The following is a 12,154-nucleotide window of genomic DNA, read 5'->3' on the forward strand; positions in this document are numbered from 1 at the left end:
TTCATGTAAAATCCAATGCAACAAAAACTCTCTACTTATCTAAAGTGCTTTAAAGTATTAAGTTACTTTAATGTACGCCAAAAAAAGTTAAATTAAATCTTAGAATTTAAGCTAAAATGCATTTATTATTCACATTACAATGTTAAATTGTAAATTGAAAAAAAAACCACGCATATCTATACTAAATACAAATATTACAATTTACAAAGCTGAATAGTTTGTTTGTTCGCTAATCTCGATTGAAAAATCATTTAACTGTTAGATAGTACATTTCTCGAGATAAGCTACAAGGATAGGCTAATTGTTTATCATCACGCTTAGACCAATAGGAGTGGAGCAATGCGATTAAAACAGCGGGGCACAGCAAGTAAAGCAATAACAGTCGTCAGTAACGAGTACCCAAAATTTACCAATTTTAAGCTACGCAGTCCTACCTCTGTAGGTACTTTTTGTCATTTTGTTACTGTTACCAGCCCATTGCACCTGCCGTAACCGCAAGCGGATGTCAGGTGGGTTCACAACACTTCCATTTGCTGTGGTTTATACTTTACTAGCTTACCGCCCGCAACTTCGCCCGCTTTGTCTAAAACCTAATAAATTATATACTAATAGTAGGGGAGCCCAGGATGCTAAATGTGGATTTACTCGAGCGTCACGGGAACTTATTAGAATTGGTAGATTAGACCATAGCGAGAAAAAAAGGTCCTATAATGTTTTCACTTTTAGCGGTGGGGAAGGGTTTTTTGATTTTTTTTAATTTAAAAAAGAAAAAAAATGGCTTGGAAATACTCAAGCGCGTTAGATATTGATATTTTGCATGCTCCAGGACGTCACTGAAAAAAAGTATACGTTAATCTGACGATTAAAGTGGCGATTTAATCGCTATGAAGAAAGGGTAAAAAATTAAAGTAATATTATTCGAGCGCGTCAGATTAATATCTGGGGGGGTTAATTACAATATAAGAAGTCCCTATTTCGCTAATCTGACGATTCGAGCTCAACCTTAGGGAATTATGGATTATTCAAATTTTCCAGCGGGGCCCCTGAGCGCACCCACCAACCATAACTGCTCATATTGACTAGAGGTACTAATGAATAGCTAAGGTACCGTCCCTAATAGTAATCTGACGCGCTCGAGTAAATCCCAAAATCCCCTCTTGGGCTCCCCTACTATAAAACCTTCCTCTTGAATCACTCTCTATTAAAAAAACCGCATCAAAATCCGTTGCGTAGTTTTAAAGATTTAAGCATACAAAGGGACATAGGGACAGAGAAAGGGACTTTGTTTTATACTATGTAGGATTTACGGTTACATAACTTGTGGATAAACGTACAGTTTGTCTTGCAGTTAAAAGTTTCAATAGATGAACCTATGAAAATTGACATCATAGCTTCAAGTAAGCTATTAGAAACATAGCGAATGGTAAAGTAAACCCACGTCTTTTAGTAAGTCTCGCTACATTCTTGTAAAATGTAACACACATTAACTTATTTACTTATTTACAATAGGCATAAAGATACACTTTTCTTGTTAATAACTAAATCACCTAATATTTACAATTATATCTAGGGGCATTTCATTAATTTCCTGACCTTAATACATTTGTAATGTAACCCGGATTTATAAGTGAATTATAAAAACAACAAAAAAAAACGAGAAACATAATAAAGGAGCTTTTAAAATTAATTTAATAACTGTACATGTATTTGGGAAATACCGATGCTCAGGTATATCACATAGTTACATAAGGAAAAACTTATCGTTAACATTGAACTCATATCGCGCAAACCATTAAATTCAATATTCGTATTAAGATTTAAGAGATTGTAGAAAAACTTCTCAAAATACAAACAATTTTTTTATTCTAATCTTGCAAATAAATGTAATTTGAATTTAAATTTTTATTATTATTTCTGTGAATTTAGTTATTATGTTTTTTATTTTATTTCCTACCATTCATCACATTAATTGTTTGCGTGAGGAAGCATTATTTAACTTTATAAATGTTTTATGCATTGTTTTGATAATTGTAAATATGTTAAAATAAACACATGTACATCATACATTGAGTTATTTCGGATAAGTCAAAACCTAAATCCTTACAAAAACCACACTATTTTACACACAATTACCTTTCCAAACAACAATTTCTTTTACTTTTCGAATGTACAAATTATGTAAGGACATTTCCCAACAAGCCTGCAAATGGTATTTGAGCAACGAATACATAATTGTATTTCAAAAGAATAAGTAGGAAATCGGGCGGTAACAGTTTTGTAACGGTAAAGTTAACAGCTCTTTGAGACAATATGGCCGTTGCAACATGGCCATTGATCATATTGTTGAATGCTAGCTGTATCTTCATAAAAGCGATTGCTTTACAATTATTATTAGTTATAGGTGAAATTATTAAACAAACAAAAAATCCTTAGAGCCTACGAACACATTTAAAATTTAATCTAAAATGTTCCTATTATAACATTACTATATTCGAACAGTCTCGTTCGCAGATTACAGTTACAGTAGACGAAGGAATTCATTAGGACATATTCTGCAGTTTTTTTAACTAGCCTGAATAATTTCAAAACGTTGCTGGTATACCTATACGAAATTAATAATTATCTAGTAAAAAAACATTGTATTTGCAACCGGTCGCAACAGTTAACTCATTCGTATCCAATTAGGATCGCTAACTGAACCGTAAATGTGCAAGTTAAATGACCGCGCCGTGACCGGTGTCGATGTTATAATGAAAAATAATTAGTTTCGAAAAACACGCTTTATTAAAATTAAATTATTGTATTGTCACCGATATTTGATAAGTGTACAAAGTTTGAATTTCATCTATCCAACATCTATCCGTTTAATCATAGAACATAGAGGATCAAAATCGAGTCTAAAGGAGTCAATTACATACAAACTTACAAACATAAAAGTGAAGCTAGAAACATAGAAGTAAATTATATAATTTAATAGAGTAATATACCTACCATGTATATTGTAATGTACCTTACATTACAATATGGTAGGTATTACCTATATGTATTGTATTCGTAGATTCCGAGATAAGCGCCATAAAACAAACATACCTACATACTCTTCAGCTTTAAATATTAAATAATAATATAATGATACATATTATTAGTATAGAAGTGAAGTTAATTTAAATATATATGAAACTTCAATATTTAATCATATTATCGTAGATCGATATACATATGTGCATATGTGTGCATACACAACATTGTTGACCGCCATATTTTATTACATATTATAGTTAATACTACGTCCTTCATGTTGTTAATTGCATATTGTCGTCTTGTATAAATTTTCCCTCACTCAACGTCGTGTTCGCTTTCCCCTTTCTTACCGATGAAATGGATTGGAAATTTTACTTATCACTCGAAAGATTTCTGCTTTAATGGAATTACCAATATGATATATTATAATATTATATTGTTTTGATTCCTATATTGGTCTAAGATCCGAACATAAGGCGAAATTTAACGGCGTGATAATAGAATGAGACCAATTTTATAATTAATTTAGTCTATTAAAAAATGTATTAAAAATGGGTTGACTGGGAAAATCCTGGACAGGTCATCCCACTGGTTGACCTATTTCGCATCCGCATACGAAATTCCAATTCTGAAGTTTTTAATTTTGTCTCCATTTCACGCATTATTAATTATTATTACGAAACTTGCCTTCCTTAATTCTTCTTTTAAATGAAAATGTGTATTAATCGTTAACGACGTAATGTAATATTATGTACATACAAAAATTTTAATAATTAAGTTTATAAAATATAACATTTAGTTATTTACTCACTAGGTTTACTAAAAACCTTGACACGTTGCGTGTGTACCGTTATTACACGTATAAATAATGATCGAAAGTTGACATTAGTACATACATAATTTTATTTGATTAATTCATGTGCATTACCCAAAAACGGGGAAATCGAATTGATCGATGTACCTACTATGATTATTTGCGTCTAGTGGACTTAAAAATTAGCATGAAAATACAATTTAAATGAGCCGTACAACATACAACATTAATAAAAATAACATTAATTAAGTGGCATTTGTTTCAAGTAACTTCATTAAAAACACACCATTCAAGTGGTAATTTAGGTCATAAACATTTAAAACGCGTCCAATTTAAAAATAAATCGTGTTTATAAAAAGCCTGAGGCATTGATAACTACAAATCGAAGAGTATTTAAATTTTAAATACACCTGATAATAATTTAATGGTACATTTAAAAACATCGTAAACACCGAGAACAAGGAAACATCCCAATAAACTACAAAAACATCCATTATGTTTCGACTTCGTTTTTGACTTGGAAAAAAGTCAAGACCGATGATATACAAAGAAGACAAGAAGTGTTTTTAGCAAACAAAGCCTATATAGAAACGGTAAACGGTTAAAAAAAGTTCCGCGCGTCTCGCAGGAACTGAGTCATTCGTACGAGTCAAAATAAGAAAATCGCATATGTTTGGTCTAATTCCGTGAGCCTCATGTGTAACTACAGAGACTTCCGTGTATTTACTGAGCCAGCTGATGACTACAATATTGGTACGCTTTGTTTTTATAGCTGTGTACTCACGTTTTACTCACAAAATTTATTCATGGGAAAGTTATAAAAAACATCTATGAAATTTATTTTATTTAATAGCCTGAATAAAAAAATTTAAATGTACAAAGGAAAAATTAAATATTCATGAATACATTATTCAACATTGATATCGTAATTTTTAATAAAATAAATTGAAACCACAAACAAACCATAACGCTACAAATTGGCGTACGCAAAAACAGCGCTTATCGAACACAATTTGGGTTACCAATGTGCCTTCGGCCCAGATAACGTAATCAACATTGCCGAAACATTCATTACCACATCAAACATTACCTACATAAAAATGCATGTATATATAAATAGCATTTAATATTCTTACCATGCTCTTAATAGGATTTGTGAGGCATTAGCATAAAATATGTATGTACTTACATAGGGAAGTTGAATGCATTCTAAATAAACAAAGTATACATAATCCTATAAATAATGCAATGTTTAAATATTTATTATCTGAACAATTCATGAACACAATGTTACAACAAACATCTTGTATGCATTGAGTTAAGAAATTCTCTATCTTTCTCTACCTACAATATTATATTGTTTTACTTACCCGTCGGATATAAAATAAAAATGTTTATGAAAAGGTAATCAAATACTGAGTTTACACTGTACATAATAATCCCTGAATTCACGTCGATAATACTCTGATATAACTAATAAAAATCTGCAACTTACTAATTGCAATGTTTCTTCAAAATATTAAAATCAAAGACATGCATGTCACATTTTAAGACAGATCATTTTATAAACAATACTACATGCAACATAATAATATGCACATTTAATGCAAGTTTAAATCAGACATCCTGAACATCTGCATCAAGTAAGCATATGTTTTATTTTTGGTTCAAAGACTCATGCAGTTACCGACTCAATAATATCAACGCTTACTTTAGCATTGATATTTATTAGGATTAGCCTAAAAGTACTATTATATTCAACATGATAGGTGTTGTTTTTAGTTCAGTTTACTTAATTCAGTGTGGTTAAATCTATACTAATATTATAAAGCTGAAGAGTTTGTTTGTTTGAACGCACTAATCTCGGGAACTACTGGTCCAATTTGAAAAATTATTTCGGTATTAGATAGCCCATTTATCGAGGAAGGTTATAGGCTATATCACGCTGTTCATCACGCTACGGGCAACAGAAGTGGAGCCACGGGGGTGAAACCGCGCGGAGCAGCTAGTAAACAATAAAATTTGAGTTGTATTATAAACATGTCTGCCCGAGTTTATTATTATTTTTAACCAATTTCTACATCTTGTAATTGCAATGTGTAAGTGTATCATTTAATTAACATTTTACATGTATTGTTAATTCATTTATTAACATAGTTTTGCATAGCAAGTTACTTGAGTTAACTAGCATGCTTTTGTGTGAAAAAATTGCTATACTTTTAATGACACTATGTTTTATTCTTGTTGTGCACAAAAGATGTCTTCACAAAAAAATTAAAACAAAAAATACATTTATTTAAATTTAAAAATAATTTTACTGGTAGGTATGACTGTTTACTTTAAATTTCATTATTTTAAGTAGTACATCATATGTACATAACATCTTCTGATTCTAAGGAACTTTAAAAATAAAACAATATAATATATTTTATTGATTAAATGAACAGCCCCCCTAGTCAAGTGGCTTTCTGTTAGCGTAGCGTTCAATAGAATAGACTACGAATGTATGAGATTGACGTAAGCTGTGGACAAACGTATCTACAGCTTACGTCAATCTCATACATTCGTAGAACGGCAAACATCTATGCTTAATCATTAGTACCATAATTTTACAACTTGTGTAAAAGTGTTTGAAGAATGAAGATGTACTCCACCGAAATAGATAGACAATATATTTTATACTTTATTTATTTTTTTTTTTTTTTTATTTTTTTTTTTTTTTCATTTTATCTGCAATCAGCGGTTTTCGCTATGAGCGGATGTGTTGTCAGGCAAGGTTTGGCATTTAGAGCGAGCCCTCCAGTGAGGACAACTTCTCTTCAAGTAAGTAGTAAAGCTAGATTATATCTTTTCTTTTCAGTCGATTGTGGTAGGACTTTTTTATCAGTTGGCTAGCTAGTTTGTTCGGGTGTTTCTCCAGTCTGGCAACATAAGACTTTGTATGTGTATTAATTTCCTCTTTTATGGAACATATGTTAGTGTGGCTATGAATTTCAGCATTAGTAGTAAACCAGGGGGCATTGCTGAGAGTTCGCAGTATAGTATTTTGCTGTCGTTGCAGTAGCGAGATAGATGAATTACTGGCACTACCCCATAGTTGAATGCCGTATGTCCAAATAGGTTTTATTACACTTTTATATATCAGTAGTTTGTTGTCCAGTGACAGGCGACTTTTCCGGCCCAGTATCCAGTACAAGCTGCGGTAGCGAATGTTTATTTCTTCTCTTTTTGCTTTGATGTGGTAGTTCCAGGTCAAACGTCGATCCAAGTGTAGCCCGAGGTAGCGGACTCTGTCAGTGTGTGGTAGTGTAGAATCTTTAAGCTTTACAGGCGGGCAATCTTCTTTTCGAAGCGTAAAGGTGACGTGTACCGATTTTGAGGGGCTCGGTTTAATTTTCCACCTCTCCATCCAGTCCGTGATCGCGTTGAGACCTTTTTGTAGATTTTTTGATGCAATTGCCGGATCCTTACTACTTGCTAGTATTGCTGTGTCATCAGCGAATGTTGCTGTAGTGACGTTTTCAGTAAGCGGTAAGTCAGCTGTAAAAAGTGTGTATAGTACTGGTCCAAGCACTGAACCTTGTGGCACACCTGCTCTGATGCTGTAGATGTTTGATGTCTTTCCACTTTCCAGAATTTGAAAGCGACGTTCACTAAGATAGGATTTTATAAGTGGATAAAAGCTGTGAGGTAGATTTTTCCTTAATTTGTATAGCAGACCTTCGTGCCATACTTTGTCAAAAGCTTGCTGGATATCCAAAAACACCGATGAACAGTATTCCCTTTCTTCTAGTGACTTCCGGACTCTTTCAACTACTCTATGAACTTGTTCAATAGTGGAATGTTCCTGTCTGAAGCCAAATTGATGATCTGGAATAGCATTGTTCACTGTAAGGCAGGTAAGCATTCTGGATAACAAAATCTTTTCGAAAACTTTTGACAGTATCGGTAATAGGCTAATGGGTCTATATGATGATACTTCATTAGCCGGTTTGCCAGGCTTATGTATCATCTGGATGTTTGATAATTTCCAGACATTAGGAAAATGTTGAACCCTTATAATTCCATTATAAAGGACTGTCAGGAATACTATAACCTTGCGGGGCATCTGCTTTAAAATTTCCTTGGTTATAAGATCTAAACCAGGCGCTTTTTTATCTTTAAGATCTTTTATCTTCCTCCATACTTCGGCGGTAGTTACTGGTTTTGGCGGGAGAGACATTTGCATATCCTCTTTGAGGGCATTAATGATTTCTTCGTCGTGTCCAGTGGATGTCTCATTGTTGGGACGGAAAACTTTTTCTAGATGTTCGGCAAAGCAGGTTGCTTTTTCCTCTGGTGTCCTCGCCCAGCCTTGCGTTCCTTTTATTGGCGGTTTAGCATTCTGTGGACGGTCATAATTTTTTGTAAACTTCCAGAGCGAGTAATTCGTCGAGGCATTTGCAGTCAGCGATTGGAGTTGTGTTTCGAGAGTTTTATTTCGCCAGTTATGAAGCATATCTTTCAGTTTTCTCGCCTCTCTGTTGAATTTTGTTTTATCTGTACTCAACCTGCTGTCGTGCCAGATGCGCCTTGCTCTTCTTTTATTTACTATAGCCCTTTTTATATCGCGAGGATAATTATCAGGTATTTTTAAGGTCCTACTTTCTAGAGTGTTTAGGATACAGGCTTTTTGAATAAGCGATGTTACATATTTTGTAGATTCTTCTATATCATCGGGCGTCTTCAGGGAAACTTTCAGGTCAATATTGTTATTCAGATATTCTCTAACGGAATCCCAATCTGTAGTTTTATTATGAAATGTCTTTATGTTTTCTTCTTCTATTAGTAGGGTGCTAGCTGTTAGTAGAACTGGAGTATGATCGGAAGAACCATCGTAGCAAGATTCTATTTTAAAGTAATATGTTGACATACCCTTTGCAATGAAAAAGTCGAGTAGATCCGGGATTTTATTCTTATCTGAAGGCCAATACGTTGGCTCGCAAGTAGAAATGACACGCATGTTATTATTGTCTATACAAGTTTTAAGTTGCCTGCCCCTTGTAGTTGTTAACCGTGATCCCCAGTGAATGTTCTTTGCATTCCAATCGCCTCCTGTAATAAAGCGACTTCCTAGACTGCTGAAGAATTCGGAGAACATTTCACAGCTAATTTTATGTCTTGGAGGGCAATATACCGCCGAGACTTTGATATAGCCGGTCCTATCTTCTATAGCTATTGTAGTAGCTTGGATGTAGTCGGTTTTAAATTCTGGTAAGATATGATGTTTAACTGTCTTTCTCACAACAATTGCAGACCCAGCGTGGCCAGTTCCGTCGGGGTGGAGTGTAACATAGCATTGATATTTATTAAATTTTATGTTTGAAGCTGAGGTACAGTGTGCTTCAGATACCAGCAGTAAGTCTAAATTATGTTCGTTAAGAATCAGTTCAATTTCATTTCTATTAGGCGCTAAACCATTTGTGTTCCAGGTGGCTAGCTTCAAAGCTGTCATTTTGACATTTTTTCAACTAGCTTTGTTATGAGTACAATTAGATTACTCATTTGTTGTAAGATTTGATCGAACTTTTCGTTTTGTTTTATAACTATTTGTTCAAGTAGAGAGTTATCCGCTTGCTTTGTTTCAGTCTTCTGTTCATTATTCTTCTGTCTTAGTATATCTGAGTAGAGAGTATTTTTCTTCGGATTTTTCATTTCTATATTAGTATTATTATTATCTATGATTATATTATTTTCAGATGGAGTTTTAAAATCTTTTTTGTAATGCGAGTTAAGTTTGTTATTGGTTCTTCTGGCAAGGATCTCTTTGTAGATTTCACATCCTTTATAGTTAGCTGGATGTGGTCCGTTGCAGAGAGCACAAGTTGCCGGCATATTTCTATCATGTTTTTTACACTCGGATGTTTTGTGTGGTTCTCCACATTTAACACACCTGTACGGGCGCATGCAGTAATTTTTAGAGTGTCCGTATTGCTGGCATCTGTGACACTGTACAATCGATCGTCTTTTCCTTGGGTCTTCTATAACAACGGATTGGTGATATATAAATTTTAGCTCTTTAACAATTTTATTATTAGGTCCAGGAGCAATGTTTACGAAAAATGTTGAGGTTGGTTTTTTTTCAGGTCCATATTTTGCGTTAATTATCTCGCCTACAACTGTGTTTCCAGTAGATTCTATTTCCTCTTTAATAGCACTAATAGGTGTTGTGGGATGTAGATTTCGAATGACTACTCTAAAGTTTCTTTGATCTTTTCTGTTAAAAGTATGACCAATTATTCCATTTTCTCTTATTAGTGTTATTATTTTTTTATAGATTTCAACATTTATGCAGTTAATTCTTAACTGATTTCTGCTAATATTTTTAAGAGAGAATTGATTTTTTTCAGCAACACTTTCAAGGAGTTCTGTTAATCGATTAACATCATCAATTCCGTACAGTATAATAGGTGGTGGTTTGCTGGGTTTTCTGTAATTATCGTCCGAATCATTTTCTTCTGCCAAATCCAGGGGGAGAACACTGAATCGGTTAGTTGTCTTTATTTCTGGGGATGGTGAATTTGATAGCTTTTTTCTTTTAGGGTTACGTGCTTGAGGTATTCTTTGCCAGGGTGGTGGTAATACTGTTTCCGTGTTTTCCGCTGGATAATTTTGTTCAACACTCAAGTTATCATCAGGATTTTGATTAGTTAAGTCAATTGATTGTTTTGCAGTAGGCACATTACCTAACGAGTTACTGCGTGGTCTCTGAATAAAAAGGCTCGGATGAAAGGCCTGCTGCACGAGTTTCTTGTTACCAGTAGCATTTGCTGTCGCAGGAACCTGGTGACCCATTCCTGTGCAGTTATCAATCAAAGGTGCTGGCAAAACTGTGCCCCCCCCAGAATACGAGGGGCTGCCCGAGGATTGCTCGGGGAGGGATTCTCCGGATGTACCGGTACCCTCCTGGGGTAGTTTGTTTTTTAATTTTGCCTCCATCTTCCTTCACGCCTCTCCTCTAAGTTTGCAGAATGCCTGCCGGTTAGTCCCGCCAGCCACTATCTTGTACTGGGCCCTTTTGGCGCACGTCGTCCTTATTTATTTGATATGAGAATAGGTTATATTATTGTACAGTATGAGGTATAATATTGCTTGCTGAAGCAGACATAAGTTATCTTTATTGAATGATAACATTAATCAGCAAAACAGATTTAAATCAGTTATTTATCCAAGGAATTCAGAACAGTGGAAATTCCATTCAACATAATTTGATAATAAGATTTCTCTTGGGCCAAAGTGCACTGGTCGCCCACACAAAGTCAGTACAAAGTATTGAATCAGGTCATTGCACCACCACTTTCATTTAAAATGTTAAAAATTATTTAATACAATGTACCTATTCATTTTAAAAATAAAAATGTATTGTTTTCTGGTATATTATTAACCTTTTGTGAATTTTTGTTAATGCAACATGCAATAAATAATGATAAATGATGACTTTGTAAATTTATAATTATTTAATTTACATATTATAATGTGACATGGGTGTAAGTCCAAAAATTGTCTGTAGTAATGGAATTTTTTTATATATCTTTATGGGTACACCATTAGCTATGAAATTTATCATACATATTTGAAAGGCTGACAAAACTGACTTTATTTCCTTCAATGATGTGATGATAATTATCAAAAACAGGTGCATACTCTAATATACCTACATATTATTATAATTATTGATTTGGATTAACTTTGAATTACTATGAAAAAAAGAGAAATAAAAGTTTATTAAGACCTCAGTTATTCAACTAAAACAACAACCTTAGTTCCATAATAACTGGGTACCTACTTGTACTTAGAATTACATACTTAGTGTTAATTGAATGTAATTTATCAACTACTGTGCTATAAATACCGATCTCAAAACAAAATCGCTCAAGTTTGTTCATTGGTTATAGATATTTTATTTTCAGAAATATATTAAATAAATAGTGACATGTATAGCAACTAGCAACGAAGTCATTTGCCGAGATAATCGTACAGTACTTTTCCTCGATCTCCATTCCTTAGCCTGATTTTATATAGGACGTGGATACTGGATTATTATTAACTACACATTCCTACATAACGGAATGTTGAAGCGCTGAATAAAGAACGCCACAAACGAAAAATAAATAGGTAGTCTATATACGTATTATTTAAATATTGACAAAATAAAGAAGTACTTACTTTTAATCGTGTTAAATTTCCATCTCGAGCAGCATTAAAAGTATTATAAACGGCTGATTTGAAATCCATGATGGTTCTCTTTGCGACGTATAAACTCACATAAAACGTAATACC

Source organism: Colias croceus, chromosome 16 (assembly GCF_905220415.1).
Source record: "Colias croceus chromosome 16, ilColCroc2.1".
Classification (NCBI taxonomy): Eukaryota; Metazoa; Arthropoda; class Insecta; order Lepidoptera; family Pieridae; genus Colias; species Colias croceus.